Here is a 15,176-nt window from a genome sequence, read left to right as displayed (position 1 = left end):
GGGACCTGCAGCTCAGGGCCTTCAGGGAACAGTAACTGTTACCAAGAGAACCAGCCACTGACTTTGGTGTTTGTTACCTACTCCAGATTTATTCTTGCTTTCTTTTTTCTTTCCCCTTTATTTTCTTTCTTTTTTTTTTTTTACTTCTCTCTTCTTTTTTTTTTCTTTTTTCTTCCCCATCTCCCCTGGTAATTTATTTTATTTTCCAGGCTGTGTATTTATAAGTATTTTTTAATAAGTATTTTATAATATACTTTTTCGGGGCACCTGGGTGGCTCAGTTGGGTAAGCATCTGCCTTTGGCTCAGGTCATGATCCCAGGGTCCTGGCTGATTAAGCCCCGCTTTGGGCTCCGGCTTGGCAGGGAATCTGCTTCTCCCTCTGCCACTCCCCCTGCTTGTGTTCCCTCTCTTGCTCTCTCTCTCTCTGTCAAATAAATTAATTAAATTAAATTAAATTAAAAAAATAAAATATACTTTATCTTGTGTTTTTGGTATTTTATGCAGAGCAGATTGATGTAGCCTACAATAAATGAAACTGAAGTTTGGGATCATATTTTAAGCTTATATTTGCATTTTATAAAACTCAAAGGGACACACATTAATTGAATTTTTTATTAATTCCTTTTTTTCTCCTAAAATCCTATGGTACTTACTAAAAATGTTTTAGTGCTTAATTAAATGTTTATAAGGCATAATTGAAATTGTATGAATATATTATTTGCTAAATGTTAAGAAAATTTCCTTTACCAACCCTATCCAAACTACCATTGAATCTTAAAAAATATGTGACATGTATCTTATACCCAATCTTCTCTCTTCATTCATTCTACAAACCTTGATTAAGGTTCCCCCTTCATCCTCTCTCCCTTTGATTGCTGCAAGAAGCAGCTTTCTCATTTCCTCCAACTAAGAGCTGTCTTCACACTGTTGTCAGACTTAGCTTCCTCTGAATATTTTAGTTACCTGCATGATAGAACTTGGTGGAGACTTGCGTACCAAATAAAAGTGTCTTTTCTTTGTCATCTGGCCATCACAATTTCTCTGGTTTTAGCTCTCCACCCTTTTCACCATGCACCATGTGCTCTGGTTAAAATGAACTTAACGTTCCTGTGTTTGACTTTGGGGGAATACACTCATGTTGTATATGCTGTGTTTCATCTGCCTAAAATTTCCATCTCCCCAGCTTTTTTGGATCATTACTACTGTTCTATCTAGACTAAGCTAAAATCTACCTTCCCTGTGAAAGTGCTTTTAATCTTATGGCAGAATTGGTGACTCCTTCATTGGGTCCTGTGACATTTTGACATTTTATTTGATAGCTCTGAAAGAGCATTTATCCTTTGGTGCTATGTTGGTATTTGATAAAATTAATAAATCTTTGTCCTCCTCCTCCCAGATTTTCAAAGTTCGACATCTAATGAAGGAAGACAGAGGAAACAGCCATGTGGAAATCAAAATATCAGCTTGGTTACTCATAGAGCTGTTGGAGAAAGTGGCCTCCTGGTTTTGTACTCCAGCGTTCCACAGACTTACCCATCCAGTGATAGTATTAGAACACCCAGCCTTGACACATTGCCTAGGCTGAGAACATATCAGAGCACATGCCCTCTTTTAGGTGACCAAGTCTCAGAGGAAGAGGGGAGGGTAAGCCATGTATCGTCTCTCTCAAAACTTACTCAACTTGAACTGGAGAAAAAAATTAGGAGGTAGAAGAAAAGCAAGAGCATTATACCACTGAAACACAAAGCAAGAGACACTACCTGCTACCCACGTTTGTTTGTTTGTCTTTTCCCCAGTACCATGTTTATTTCCAAGACTGCATTGCTTGAGGAAAGAGACATATGTATGCATCTTTGTAATTTCTACACAACTATTTATGTAATATTTTGGCTACTATGGGATTTGGAGGTAAACTGACAGATTTCAAATGCTAGTTTCTTCGTATGTAATATGAGGATAATATCATCTAAATTTTTTATAAAGTGTACATTAATATAAATAATACCCTATTGAATGGCATACTTTTAAGCCTCATTTAATGTTAGTTACTATAAGATATATTTAATGGTTTTCCGTGACTTACATGTACAATTTTCCTTCTCCAACACTCCTTCGATCCATTCAAAATTTTCAATTAACCAGTCTCAAATGTTTTGTTTTGAAAGTTGCTATTAATCAAATGATTGGGAAGACAAAGGACAAGGGCAAAAGAAACAGAAAAATGAAGAAAATAGTCCAATATAAACATATAACGGAAGAGAAAATCTTCCTCACTTTTCTGACTTTAGGAAATGAGGTATGCTCCTTAAGTAAATTTCCAAGATAACTGAAGTTTAACTGGCAGTCTCAAAGGCTATTGAGGAGCTTTGCAAGCCTTCAGGATCGTGTCCTTTGCCACCCTCAGAAAACACAGATCTCTGAAATTCTCAGTGCAATTGACCTAGAACTACAAAGCAATCACTGACAGTTAATTGGAATTCAGATCTCTTAATAGTTCTTTCTTCCTTTAGCGATTTATGCTATTATTTTAAAATACCACTCATATCAAAGGGAGACCTTAAGGAAGGCAGTCATTTATTTAGGTTATGTGTGCATTTTTATGAATCAGAAAAGGGATGATTTAATATAGCCTGAAAAGTGTGTTTGTATTTTGGTGTTGGTTTGAATTTCAATTTCATGTGTGAAGGCTGAAGGTCTTAGGGGAGGGGACATAGGGTGGAGGAACAGACTCAGGAACACTACACCTCTCTCCTCAGTGGGTAGTGGGACAGAGTGTCATCTTAGTGCTGAGGAAATAGAAAGAAACAGGTAAGCAAGGAAAGAGACGAAAGGTTATGACAATGAATTAGAGAAGGAATTCCTGCCTATTAGTCTCTCCTTACTGAGCCCATGGTGAACAACAAACCGTGTCTTTAGTTTCTCACCGGTTCCCTTTGGCAAGTACCAAAAATACTCTCTTTAGACAAGAGTAGAAGTGATTTCTGTTTGCAAGTGGCCAGAAAATAAAGGCAAGTGTGCCATGCAATCACATAGTAATATATATTATAGGTTTTCTTCACCAAATAGGATGTGTGCACCTGATAGGGAAAAACTGTGTAAGCAAAATTTAAATAAATTAATTGGTCGATTTTATAAGTTATTGCACTTTATGTTATAGTAATGTTATTTTGATCCTAGCACATACAACCATAAAAACAATTCACATCAAATCCTTACTATATAAGGGTCAAGGACTAATGACTTTGTCAAGAGAAGTTGCTTATGTTGAGCGGGGATCAGGGAGGAATTCACTTTCCCATGAGGGTTTAGTAATTTGATATTAGCTAATGAATATTTTACCGGTGTGGGGGTTGGAGGAAAGAAGTATAAAGAAGGACTTTTCTGCCCTCTCGGAGGCCAGTTCAAGGACCTGGAGCTTGGGTCTCCAATCGTCTCACTGATCAAAGAGCCTGCATATAGTAGCGGCCATGCACCCAAAGCTCTGCAGAGGTGAGTGGCCCCCAAGTTTCTTCCCTGTGTTAGCAAGCTCAGTGAGGTTAACCCATAAGCTGGTTAAATATTGGTAAAGGAAAATTTTGGTATAAGCTTAATTTTAGAGCATTGTAAATGAGGGTACATTTTCTTAAGCAAATGCTTAAATTAATACCGAATGAGTCGTTACTGCATTTTGAGTTAAGATCTGTATTGCATAGAATACATAATTCTTTATATTTAAATATTAATATACTGTAGATAACTTCCAAGTCTTATTCTAAAGCCTAATAAAACCCCAAAAGTTTTGTCTTAAATCAAAAAGTTGCTGTAAATTATTTCAGGTTTGATGCCTTTTTCAAGCATATTTCAAAAAGAGAGCCCATCTCCCTGTACATTTCTATAGCAGTGGGTTTTAAATGATGCAAAGAGTATTGGAAATATCCAAATGGAAATTCAGCCATCTTATGTGAAAATTAAATCTTTTTGTGTAAAATATGAATTAGAAAGGCAACATTTCACAGCATTAGTTTCAGTGTTTAATTCAAGTGGAAGAACCAGAAAGGGCTCATTGTCTTCAAGGGGAGGTGACCTGTAGGGGTTGGCCAAAAGGGCAACAGGACTTAGAAAGAGAAAAGCGATTACATTAATTTTAATGGCACAATAGCAGTTTTCAATAAGCTTTATGACAGCAGAAAAGATTGATTTTTTTTGCACTTTGTGCAAAAACGTGCAGTGTCCTAAACTGCATTTTGCCAGAAATCTAATACCTGTAATTTATTGTATCCCATATTCTCAATGCTAAAAGAGGAAAGAAGGCAAAAGTCTGAGGGCTTAAAATATGATAGACTGTAGATTCATTGCTAAAACTCAACTGGAGTCCTAAAGATTTCCTTTTAATTTTAAAATGCACTTAACAAAAATTAAAAAGTACAAGAATAGCTGTAAAATGGTGTCAGAACACTGTGTTTTCCACATTCTTGCTATAAGAAATGATATGAATTTCCAGAATCTGAAAATGGGAGCAAAGGGCCTATAGTTTAAATAGAAAACATGCTGTTCTAAAGAAAGTCTCCCCCGTCTATTTGTAACATTTTTCTGGAATGAGAGGCCAGGAAGAATGTTTTTCTTCAGTAGACTTACTTTTCAATCTAGATGTCAACATCACCTTACTGCTTCTTGGTCCTTTTTTGTACCCTGCGGTCAGAGTGATGACATCAAGGTCTTCTCTGCTAGTCAACATTGCTTTGGATACTACAAAATGTAGTTTTCTTTAAGAAATCTCTTCCACACACCAAATCTATGGTCTTAATAACCAAAGTAGTGATTTCAATGAAGACTTTAAAAAATGGGGAGAAATCTAAGAATTGTGTCCAGGTTGCCATCAAATTAAGATGACCTAGAGCTTTGGGTTTTCCTCAAGCTTAGGATAAGTCACCCATATAAAGCAACTACTAGAAGGTATTAAAATAAAATAATCAGTAGAAATTATTGTCCAGATAAGAAGTAATATTTTATTCAATGTAAATGGGACAGTGAAAAATTAGAGTCCCTTTAAAAGGAGGGAACTAAGATGATGAAACTTTGGAAGCCACATCATATAAGGACTCCTCTGGAAACCTGAAAATACCTTTTCTTAAGAAGAAAAGGATTTCTGAGGAAGGAGAGGTGTATCTGGCTTCAGCTATATGACCAGCTTTCACTCAGAAAAAGGATTAGAATTCTGGTTAGCTTCTTAGGCAGGTCCAGGACAAAGCGGTGGAAGTTATGAAGAAGTAGATGCTTGTTCATTGTTGAAAAGGACGATAGGACAATTGAAGTTGTTTTGTAATGGAGAGGGTGGTTTCAAAAATTAGTGATCTCCCCATCACTTCAGGGAGAAGCTAGATGTCCTAAGGGAGTGAAATGGTTCCAATAATGACAGCACCGATGGTATTTGTCTTACTTTGTATCCCTATTACATAGCCATCATTGCTTATCTTTTAGACTTATCAAAAGAAATCGTCACTCAAGGAGGAACATGGCGGACCGGCTCACACAGCTGCAGGACGCGGTGAACTCGCTTGCAGATCAGTTTTGTAATGCCATTGGAGTGTTGCAGCAGTGTGGTCCTCCTGCTTCTTTTAGTAATATTCAGACAGCAATTAACAAAGATCAGCCCGCTAATCCTACAGAAGAATATGCCCAGCTTTTTGCAGCACTGGTTGCACGAACAGCAAAAGACATTGATGTTTTGATAGATTCATTACCCAGTGAAGAATCTACAGCTGCTTTACAGGCTGCTAGCTTGTATAAGCTGGAAGAAGAAAACCACGAAGCTGCTACATGTCTGGAGGATGTTGTTTATCGAGGGGACATGCTTCTGGAAAAGATACAAAGTGCACTTGCTGATATTGCGCAGTCACAGCTGAAGACAAGGAGTGGTACCCATAGCCAGTCTCTTTCAGACTCATGGTACCAGTATATACCCTGTGGCTGAGAAAACTATTTCAGTGCCATTGAGAATTCTGCATCAAATTTAGATGTAAGCCTTACCAACAGTTACAAAAACATTAAGCACTGTGACACATGTTACCTTTTTAGCTATTTTTAATAGTCTTCTATTTTCACTCTTGATAAGCAGGCCTCTAAAATTGCGATTGAACCAGCTTTAAACCATCATTATACCATCATTTTTTATTATCGAAATGAGGCAAATGTTGCATTAATGGTTATAATATAATTAAACAGATGTACTTTAGAAATCGTCACTCAGTTTTACCCTATAAAAATGTGTCTAATTATAATACATGCCTCACTTGTTTGCACATAGTACACCAAGTATGTATTAAATATTTAAGAAATAGTTATCCAACAGCCAGTATGTCCCAGGTATTTTGCTAGGTGATAGGAATAAAATAGGAAACAAGATAAACAAAGTCCTTGGCCTTATGAAGATTCCCTTGCTGGTGGTAATCTCCAGTTTGATAAGTACTAAGCAAGGATAGAGTATCTGTTGTGACTGAAGCACAAGATAAGTGTGCGAATATAGAGCATTTGTGTTGGTAGAGGTGGAATAAGAAGGGGGGTGGTCTGTGAAGTATTTCTTCTGAAGATATAAAATTCATATGGAGTCATAAAGGCTACATAGTACTTACCTAGATGAAATGGATTGAAGTGTTGGCAGAAGAATACAGCAAAATTGTTCCAAGCAGAAGAAACAGCATTTGTGAAGCCCCCAGATATAAAGAGGGTAAAAGGATAAAAAAAACTCCGTGTGTTTGAGAAACTCAGTAATTATATTGCAAGACACTTGCTAAACTTTAAACTCACTGGATCAACTTTCTTTTCAACCTCTTATCACCGTGTCTGTCACATGAGCTGTTAAATAAAATATTTGTTGTATAAAAATGAATTAATATGTAGTTCGAGTAAGGAGTTATTACCAGAAGTTAAATTCGTATAAAGTTAGGCAGGACAGATTACATGAGGCCTAATAAGATCTTAAAAGTTTTTGATTGATCCTATGAGAAATTAGGATCTAGGAAATAGTTTTAATCATATAGCCAATCAAGAGCTATTGCTTTTATAAAGGACCCTTATGTGGCACAGGGAGAGAGACTTTATTATATTATTATCAATTATAATACATCCATCCAGGCTTTTTAAAAGGGATTTTATGTCACTCATACTTTGTCACAGGCTTCTTAGTAAAAATATTCCTGGTATCAGATCACCATATATGAGTTGGCATATAGTTATCTCTAATTCATAGAACTGGTTTTACTTTTTCGATTAAATAAAAATACAAAGAACTTTTTATTTTTAGTTGGGTTTTAAAAAGATATTTAACTTAATTTTGAATGTTAAAATACAATATGAATATTTTAGAGTGGTTTATTTTAAAGTATTAAATAAAATAAACACACTTATTTCAGGGCTGTTTTTAAAAACTAAAGTTCAGTTAAAAGAAGAAAGTGAAGAGATACCTAACTGTACATATTTCAGAGCATGGAGATGAACGAGCACTTAAAGGACATGAGATATCATTTCATGCACAAAACACACCATTTACTCAATGATACCTTAGTGCCTAGAAGAGTTAATTTACGTAACATGGGTGAACAAGTTCCTCATAGGAAGTAGTTCTCTCCTTTCAGACCCATGATAATATTTGAATTTAAAAAAAAGGTGAAAGAAATGGACAGATGTAATCTGTCTTTTGTATATTGATTATAATTAGTATTAATCTTGGTGATTGCTACCGATGAAGACAGATTTATTCCTGCTAAAATGGAGAAGTCTTCGCTTTCAGAGTTTTCTTTTTTTATTTTCTGTTTACATATTTATTGGTCTTTCACAAAGTACTCGATTAATCTTCAGACTCAAATTAGCAAACCCATCAAACATTTGTCTCATTAAATATAGGCACTGGCAATTCTAGAATAAAGTGATGCTTCACCAAATTCATTCCCGAGTCAGAATCATTGCTCATGTGAATTCAGTAATCCAGAAAGCTCTATAGTTGATAGACTTATCATTTGTATTTCACCTACTTCTAAGAGAGATTTGATCTGTTCCCAGTAAGTAACATACCCACCCCCTAGAAGCGTGCCTTTAATCTCCCAGTAAAACTATAGCTGAGAAAAGCATTTCAGGGCAATGGGGTACAGCTGACCGAGGCACAACAGAAGAGTAATAGTCCAACATCCTGAGAGGTAACAAAATGAATTCTTCAATGAAAGCACAAGAAAATTTAAAAGTCTACAACACTATGAGCAAGTTGTGATGGGGTACAATAGAATATGGATGAATTATAAAAGAAGCACAGTTAAATTTGTATTATGAGCTGATCACTTGGCAGTTCAATGTAAAATAGTATAATAATTACCTTCCAAGCTTTAAGGGATTTTTCTCATGTGAAATAGGTAATACAAATCCATCCTGCTGATTTTCACTTATACAGACTCAGAAGATCCAAGGCTGGGTGCAAGGGCCATCTCTATTCTTAACGCAGTACTTTTCTTTGTTGTTTAAGTAGTACCATTTTTCCTTCTGCCAACTTCAATTATCATTCTAGAAAACTTAGTTCCCTTAAATTTTGCTTAATTCACATTTATGACCATAATGGGGTGTTATGGGATGAATTGTGTGTCCCCCTAACCAAATTCATATCTTGAAGTCCTAAACCCCAGTACCTCAGACTATGACTCTATTTGGAGATAGATCTTTAAAGAAGTAAAATTGAGGCAAAATGAGGTCTCGAGAATGGACCCGAATCCAATGTGACTTGTGTTTTTGTAAAATGAGATTAAGACACAGACACAAAGGGAAGACCATGTGAAGACACCAGAACAAGACTACCACTTACACACCAAAGAGAGAGGCCCTCTGAAGAAATCAACCCTTCCAACTCCTTGATCTTGGACTTCTAGACTCTAAAACTGTGAAGAAAAAAATTCTGTTACTTAAGCCACCCCTCCTCTGATACTTTGTTATGACAAAAACCAAAAATAGAAAAGTAATGCATAGGGGGTTAGGAGAAATTCTAGAAAAAGTTATCTCCTGGTAGAAAGACCTCACAATCCTAAGAGTTATTGGTAATTTAAAAAAAAAAAAAAAAACACCATACTACAGTGAAAATGATGTGCCGCAGACAAATTTCTTTACGTTTGAAGTTTTACGCTTTAATAGTCTAAGACAGGCATGAAATTCAGTGATATTCAATATCTTTAGCCCTCTGGTTGTATATGGCTCATTGTACCAACAACTTTTGACATAGAATATTACTTTTGAGCTCAATTCTAATTTTTTTAAGAAATATAAGATTAAGGAAGTACAGGTCTGAGTTGAATCTTATAAGCAATCATACCTTTTACCTTCATGCAATTCTTAACTCAACATACTACTGATTAATTTTGTTCTGGAAAAAACTTAGACACCATAAAAGTAGGGAGAACAATTAAATTTTTAATTAGTTAAATGAGCCCCAATAAAGACATTGCCAAAATTCAACAATTTTTAATCAAAATTTGCCACATTGTCTCTATAACTATTTATCTATGCATCTATTTTTAATGAACTATTTTAAAGATTTTTCTTTCTTTCTTTCTTTCTTTCTTTCTTTCTTTCTTTCTTTCTTTCTTTCTTTCTTTCAGAGAGAGAGAGAGAGTACAAGCAGGGGTGACAGCAGAGGGAGAGGGAGAAGCAGACTCCCAACTGAGCAGGAACCTGATGTGGGACTCGATCCAAGGAGCCTGAGATCATGACCTGAGCCAAAGGCAGATGCTTAACCAACTGAACCACCCAGGAGCCATTTAATGAACTATTTTAAAACAAATCCCAAATGTTATGTCATTTCACCCTTGCTATGTATCTCTAAAAATATAGATTTTTAAAATGTAACTGTTTTATTATTGTTATCTAACTAAATTAAAATCATTCTAATATCATCTTAGATCAGTCCATAATCAAATTTCCATGGTTGTTTCAGAAGTGCCTTTCAGCAATTGGCTATAGGTTCAAATAAGGATGTGAAACAAGGTCTACACATTGTATTTGGTTACCCTGTCTCCTAAGTCCTTTGAGCTACAGTGAAGCATTCCAGCCTTCTCCTGGTCCTTATTTTTTCTCTTTATTGTAGAAACTGTGCCCATCGTCCTGTACGAGGCATCATATTCTGATTTTTTTTTTAATATTTATTTCCTCTTGGGGTCATTTAATTTGATTCTTTAACATTCTCATTCCCATTTCTTGTAAGTTTAGATTAGCTCTACATTCAGACTCCATCTTTCGGGAAAAAGTACTTCATGAGTATTATTATGGGCATCACACTGCATCACATCAGGAGGCAAGTAACAATGTCTGTGGTCCCACTTTTATTTCTTAACTAGTGGTTTTACATTCTAACACTTGATCCTCCCATTGCAAATTTTACTTCAACCTTTCATCTAATAGTTTAATCAATTGATGATTATTGCTTAAATCAATTATTTAATTAGGTGTGGCAAATGGTTATTTTCTAATTTTGTCATTTCTTTAACAATTCGGCCTGAGTTTATTTGTAAAGAAAATAATTTCTCAGCTGAAACTATTTGGTTTCCTGAAATATAGTTAGTATGAAAGGGATAAAATTAGCCATAGGTGCCCTAGTTACTTCCAATAGCCTCTAAAGATTTATTTCATTGTCATTTGGCTTTCTCTCATTTATTTGATAATCATCATGAACTTATGGAGGTTTATAGATTCAGTATATATTATCCTTTTTGATGCTCAGATAATCACAGCATTGGCAAGTGTTAGCCCTTTCAAGTTGGCACCTCTGTCCTTGACAAAAGCTATCATTTTCTTGCTCTTAAGCATAGGCTTTCCTAGGCTCATTTTCAAATTTCCTAGCTGGGACCTAAAATCAGCCATTCACCAAAGAAGCCATTATTCCTTTTAGGGGGAATGGAAATTAGAAGCTATAATTTAAGCACAAAAATCAGGAATGATTTGTGAATGTGCTTACCTACTATATTTGCTAAGGGGCATGCTGATATTCTTTGTGCTGGTCAAAAGCATTTATTATAAGTACTACAAAAGCAAGAACTTTTTATGCCTTTTAATTTATTGTTCTTAACTCAGAACGGTCTTTATCATCTAGTTACCTTCTTCTGAATGTTTTTCAGTATCATCACCTTAGACATCAACAATAGAAGTATACTATAGAAGTATAACACATAATGTAGAAGTACATTATTAAAGTTGCCTTACCTAATTAAGAGTAAAAATTCAGGTAACGTATTCTTAATGAAAGTTCACAGATGAGCAATAGAATCGCAAATAAGAAAGGGTATGGAAAAAGAGAGGTTGTAAAAGCAAATTTTAAATATGAAGTGGTCACTTGTACCCTTGGAAGGTGGTAGAAATGATCTTCAATGCCCCTATTCCTACTGTTTCTCTGAGTAGTGGCATGATGGTGGGAGTAACATATGTGATTCTGGTCTGGAATCCTGTTTTCTTTACAAAAGGAAACATAGTTTCTATAATTTACTGACAGGAAGAACAACTTATAAAGCACTTTTTGTTTTGTTTTTCTTTTTCTTTTTGTTTTTTGCTATTCCAAGGGGAACCAAATAAAGAAGATTACCAGGGGGAAGCCCAGATAGTTTAGAACTTAAGGAGCTCTTAAACATCTGAAAGGAAACTTCCTTATGTAAGAGAAAGCTAGTGGTCAAATGCCCTGTCACAATCCCAAAATACACACATCCAGCAATATGGAGATTTCAGTTCATGGCTCTCTAGTATTACATGTTGCTCTTTAGTAAAGAAATCAACTTACTTACTATGTCCTTCCAGCATTCCATGTCTCCTATAATGCTATATGAGACTTGGCCTTAATATTTTTTCAGGTATTTTTAACAACTATAATGTTCTCTTTATATTTTAATGTAATTTTCCAAAAAGTTTTATGTGTATATATATGTATATACATGTGTGTTATGTACCTATGTATATATGTATGTATGTATCTATCTGTGCAAACACATCCATATATATATATATATATGTGCTTGTGTGTGTGTATATATGTATATATATGTGTGTGTGTGTTTATATGTATACGTGTGTGTGTGTGTGTGTGTGTGTGTGTGTGTGTATAGTAAAAAACAATGATTAAATGATTCAATAGAACCAATCCGGAAAACAGGGTCTTATCCCACTTTTTTATATGTGAAATTTCCATAATATGTAAATATGTAATTATTTGACCAGGATGTTTTCCCCCCTTAAGACACCTTCAGAATTCTGTGAGTCATCATTTGCTTTATTTGCAAGAGATACGAGTAATCACATTTTGTGTTGTCTTATTAAACAATTTGGAAAACTGACTCAAATTCAATCACTGACCTACGAAAAGAAAATTACTTTTAAGATATCAGTCTGACTTTCATCCTTCAAAGAACACTTTGACATTAGATGTTGATAGTTTAGCAGAAATTCCGGGGCCCAAGGCTGTTTTACAGCAGCTGCTTTATTGATCCAGACCACATTCAGTTATTTGTCATGGTCTTTTCTAAAAATCTAACTTGCCTGTGTTCAGAGGTGGAAGAAAAGAGCAACAAATACTTGCTATTGCCTTCCAGCAAAATTTAGTGAAAATTCTGCCATTATCCAGTGATGGGAGATTTTCACCATCTTTAAGTCAAATATTTCAGAAAAAAACAGATTTCAAAATCACTAAGTGGATAAGCACTACAGAAAACAGTACATCATAGTTAATGGTATGGGCTCCAGATCCATATAGACAGAATACCCTATTAGCTATGTGACCTTGGGCACACTCCTTAGCATCCATAAGCTTTAATTTACTCCTTTGGAAAGTCAGGATAATGATAGAAGCTCAACAACAATATTTTTCTGAGGTGATTTTTGTACCATGCTGTTCATAAAAAGTTTTTGATAAATGTTAGCTACAATTATTCACATTATTAATATAGACAAAGTTATATTACTAATATGAATAATAGTAGCTGGTTCCCATAGAAACTCAGTTCATTGGCTCACACTAAGTTCCAGAAGAATGAGTCTTTAAATTTTACTTTTATTAGTTGGTAATGAAAACTGAAAATAAAGAAAGGGAACTAAAATGTGTTTGATGTAATAAATGTTGTCTTAGAAAGTCTTTTACTTATTATCTAATTTAATTGTCCCCAAAACTCTGTGAGGTAGCTCTCAATTGCTCAAGGTCACAGATCAGATTCCCTGTCATAGTCAAGCTTATAGTAGTTGGGTGAAAGGAAATAATGCACTTAGAAAAGAGCATGTATATTCTCTGCCTTCTGGCTACCTTACACATATAATTATTATAAATAGCAATGCAGAAGTCCCAACACAATCCACAATCCACAAATTTCCTTAATAAAAATTCTCTCTTAAGTAGAATACATTCTTTCAAAGGTAAACATACTCAAGAGAACAAGTCAAAGATGAATGGATAAAGATGTGCTGTATATATACAATGGAATATTATGCAGCCATCAAAAAGAATGAAATCTTGCCATTTGCAATGATGTGGTTGGAATTGGAGGGTATTATGCTGAGTGAAATAAGTCAATCAGAGAAAGACATGCATCATATGACCTCACTGATATGAGGAATTCTTAATTTCAGGAAACAAACTGAGGGTTGCTGGAGTGGTGGGGGATGGGAGGGATGGGGTGGCTGGGTGATAGACAATGGGGAGGGTATGTGTTATGGTGAGTGCTGTGAATTGTGCAAGACTGTTGAATCACAGATCTGTACCTCTGAAACAAATAATACAATATATGTTAAAAAAAAAAGAAGATAGCGGGAGGAGAAAAATGAAGGGGGGAAATCGGAGGGGGAGACGAACCATGAGAGACGATGGACTCTGAAAAACAAACTGAGGGCTCTAGAGGGGAGGGGGGCGGGAGGATGGGTTAGCCTGGTGATGGGTATTAAAGAGGGCACGTACTGCGTGGAGGACTGGGTGTTATGCACAAACAATGAATCATGGAACACTCCATCAAAAACTAATGATGTAATGTATGGTGATTAACATAACAATAAAATTTTAAAAAAATAAATAATAAAATACTTAAAAAAGAGAGAGAACAAGTCAAGCAGCAGATATTTGTTTTATCTCTAACAGAAAACTAGTAAAGCCATTCTAACTCCACTTTACTGTAAGTAAAAACATAAATTATATATATATATACACACACGTATGCATATGGTGCATATGTGGGTTTTTTTAAAGATTTATTTATTTATTTATTTGACAGAGAGACACAGTGAGAGAGGGAACACAAGCAGGGGGAGTGGGAGCTGGAGAAGCAGGCTTCCCGCTGAGCAGGGAGCCCGATGTGGGGCTCGATCCCAGGACTCTGGGATCATGACCTGAGCCGAAGGCAGACGCTTAATGACTGAGCCACCCAGGCACCCCTATGTGTTTTTTGAATGTAATACTTCTGCATTAGAAATTTTTACTGAATGCTTGCAAGAGCCTCAGGCATTGGATGGACAAATGTAAAGGATCTTCTAACTCTAGAAAGGGTTACGTGGAAAAGATGATCAGCAACATTCAAAGATATCTCAGAGCTAAAATTCTCTAAGACACACAGCATAAACCTGAACTGAAGTCATTTAGATGCTATGTTAAACTAAGCTCTCAAATGTGTAAATGTTTTAGATATTGGAATTCAATATCTAGTGTGAAGGATAGTACACTTCAAAGAAGCCAGAAAAAATGGAAGCAAGTGACAGACAAGAAAAGGAAATCTTTCTGTTTTGTAAAGACTTTCTTCAAATCCCTGCCAGGTAATGAGTTAAAGATTACTTCTGTGGTTCTAAAGGTTTTTGCATGTACATATTCATATTGTGTTGCAATTATCTCTTGTGATTAACCCTTTGAAAATACACACGCACACACTTCTCTTTCCCAAGGATACATATAGAATATTTATTCTTAGGTATTTTGTAGGTTATAGGCCCTCAGGGTTGGAGGTCTTTATCAGGAAACAATACACAGTTGCTTAAACTAGACTGAAAGTTTATTCCGCTTTTACTTCAAGCTGGTAGGCATAGGGTGCCCGGGCAGCTCAGTTGGTTAAGGTGTCTGCCTTTGGCTCAGTTCATGATCCTAACGTCCCGGGATTGAGGGCCCTGTTGGGCTGCCTGCTCTGCAGAGAGCCTTCTTCCCCCTCTGCCCTTCTCTCTT

The 15,176-nt window shown here is 35.7% G+C and overlaps 1 pseudogene; it reads left to right on the top strand.

Annotated features, from left to right (window-relative positions):
* The first annotated feature begins 5,490 nt into the window (after positions 1-5,490).
* LOC113933493 lies at positions 5,491-5,847 on the top strand (annotated as a pseudogene).
* Positions 5,848-15,176: the final 9,329 nt, after the last annotated feature.

The sequence above is a fragment of the Zalophus californianus genome, chromosome 10, assembly GCF_009762305.2.
Source record: "Zalophus californianus isolate mZalCal1 chromosome 10, mZalCal1.pri.v2, whole genome shotgun sequence".
Lineage (NCBI taxonomy): Eukaryota > Metazoa > Chordata > Mammalia > Carnivora > Otariidae > Zalophus > Zalophus californianus.
This window is presented reverse-complemented; position numbering and strand designations above follow the sequence as displayed.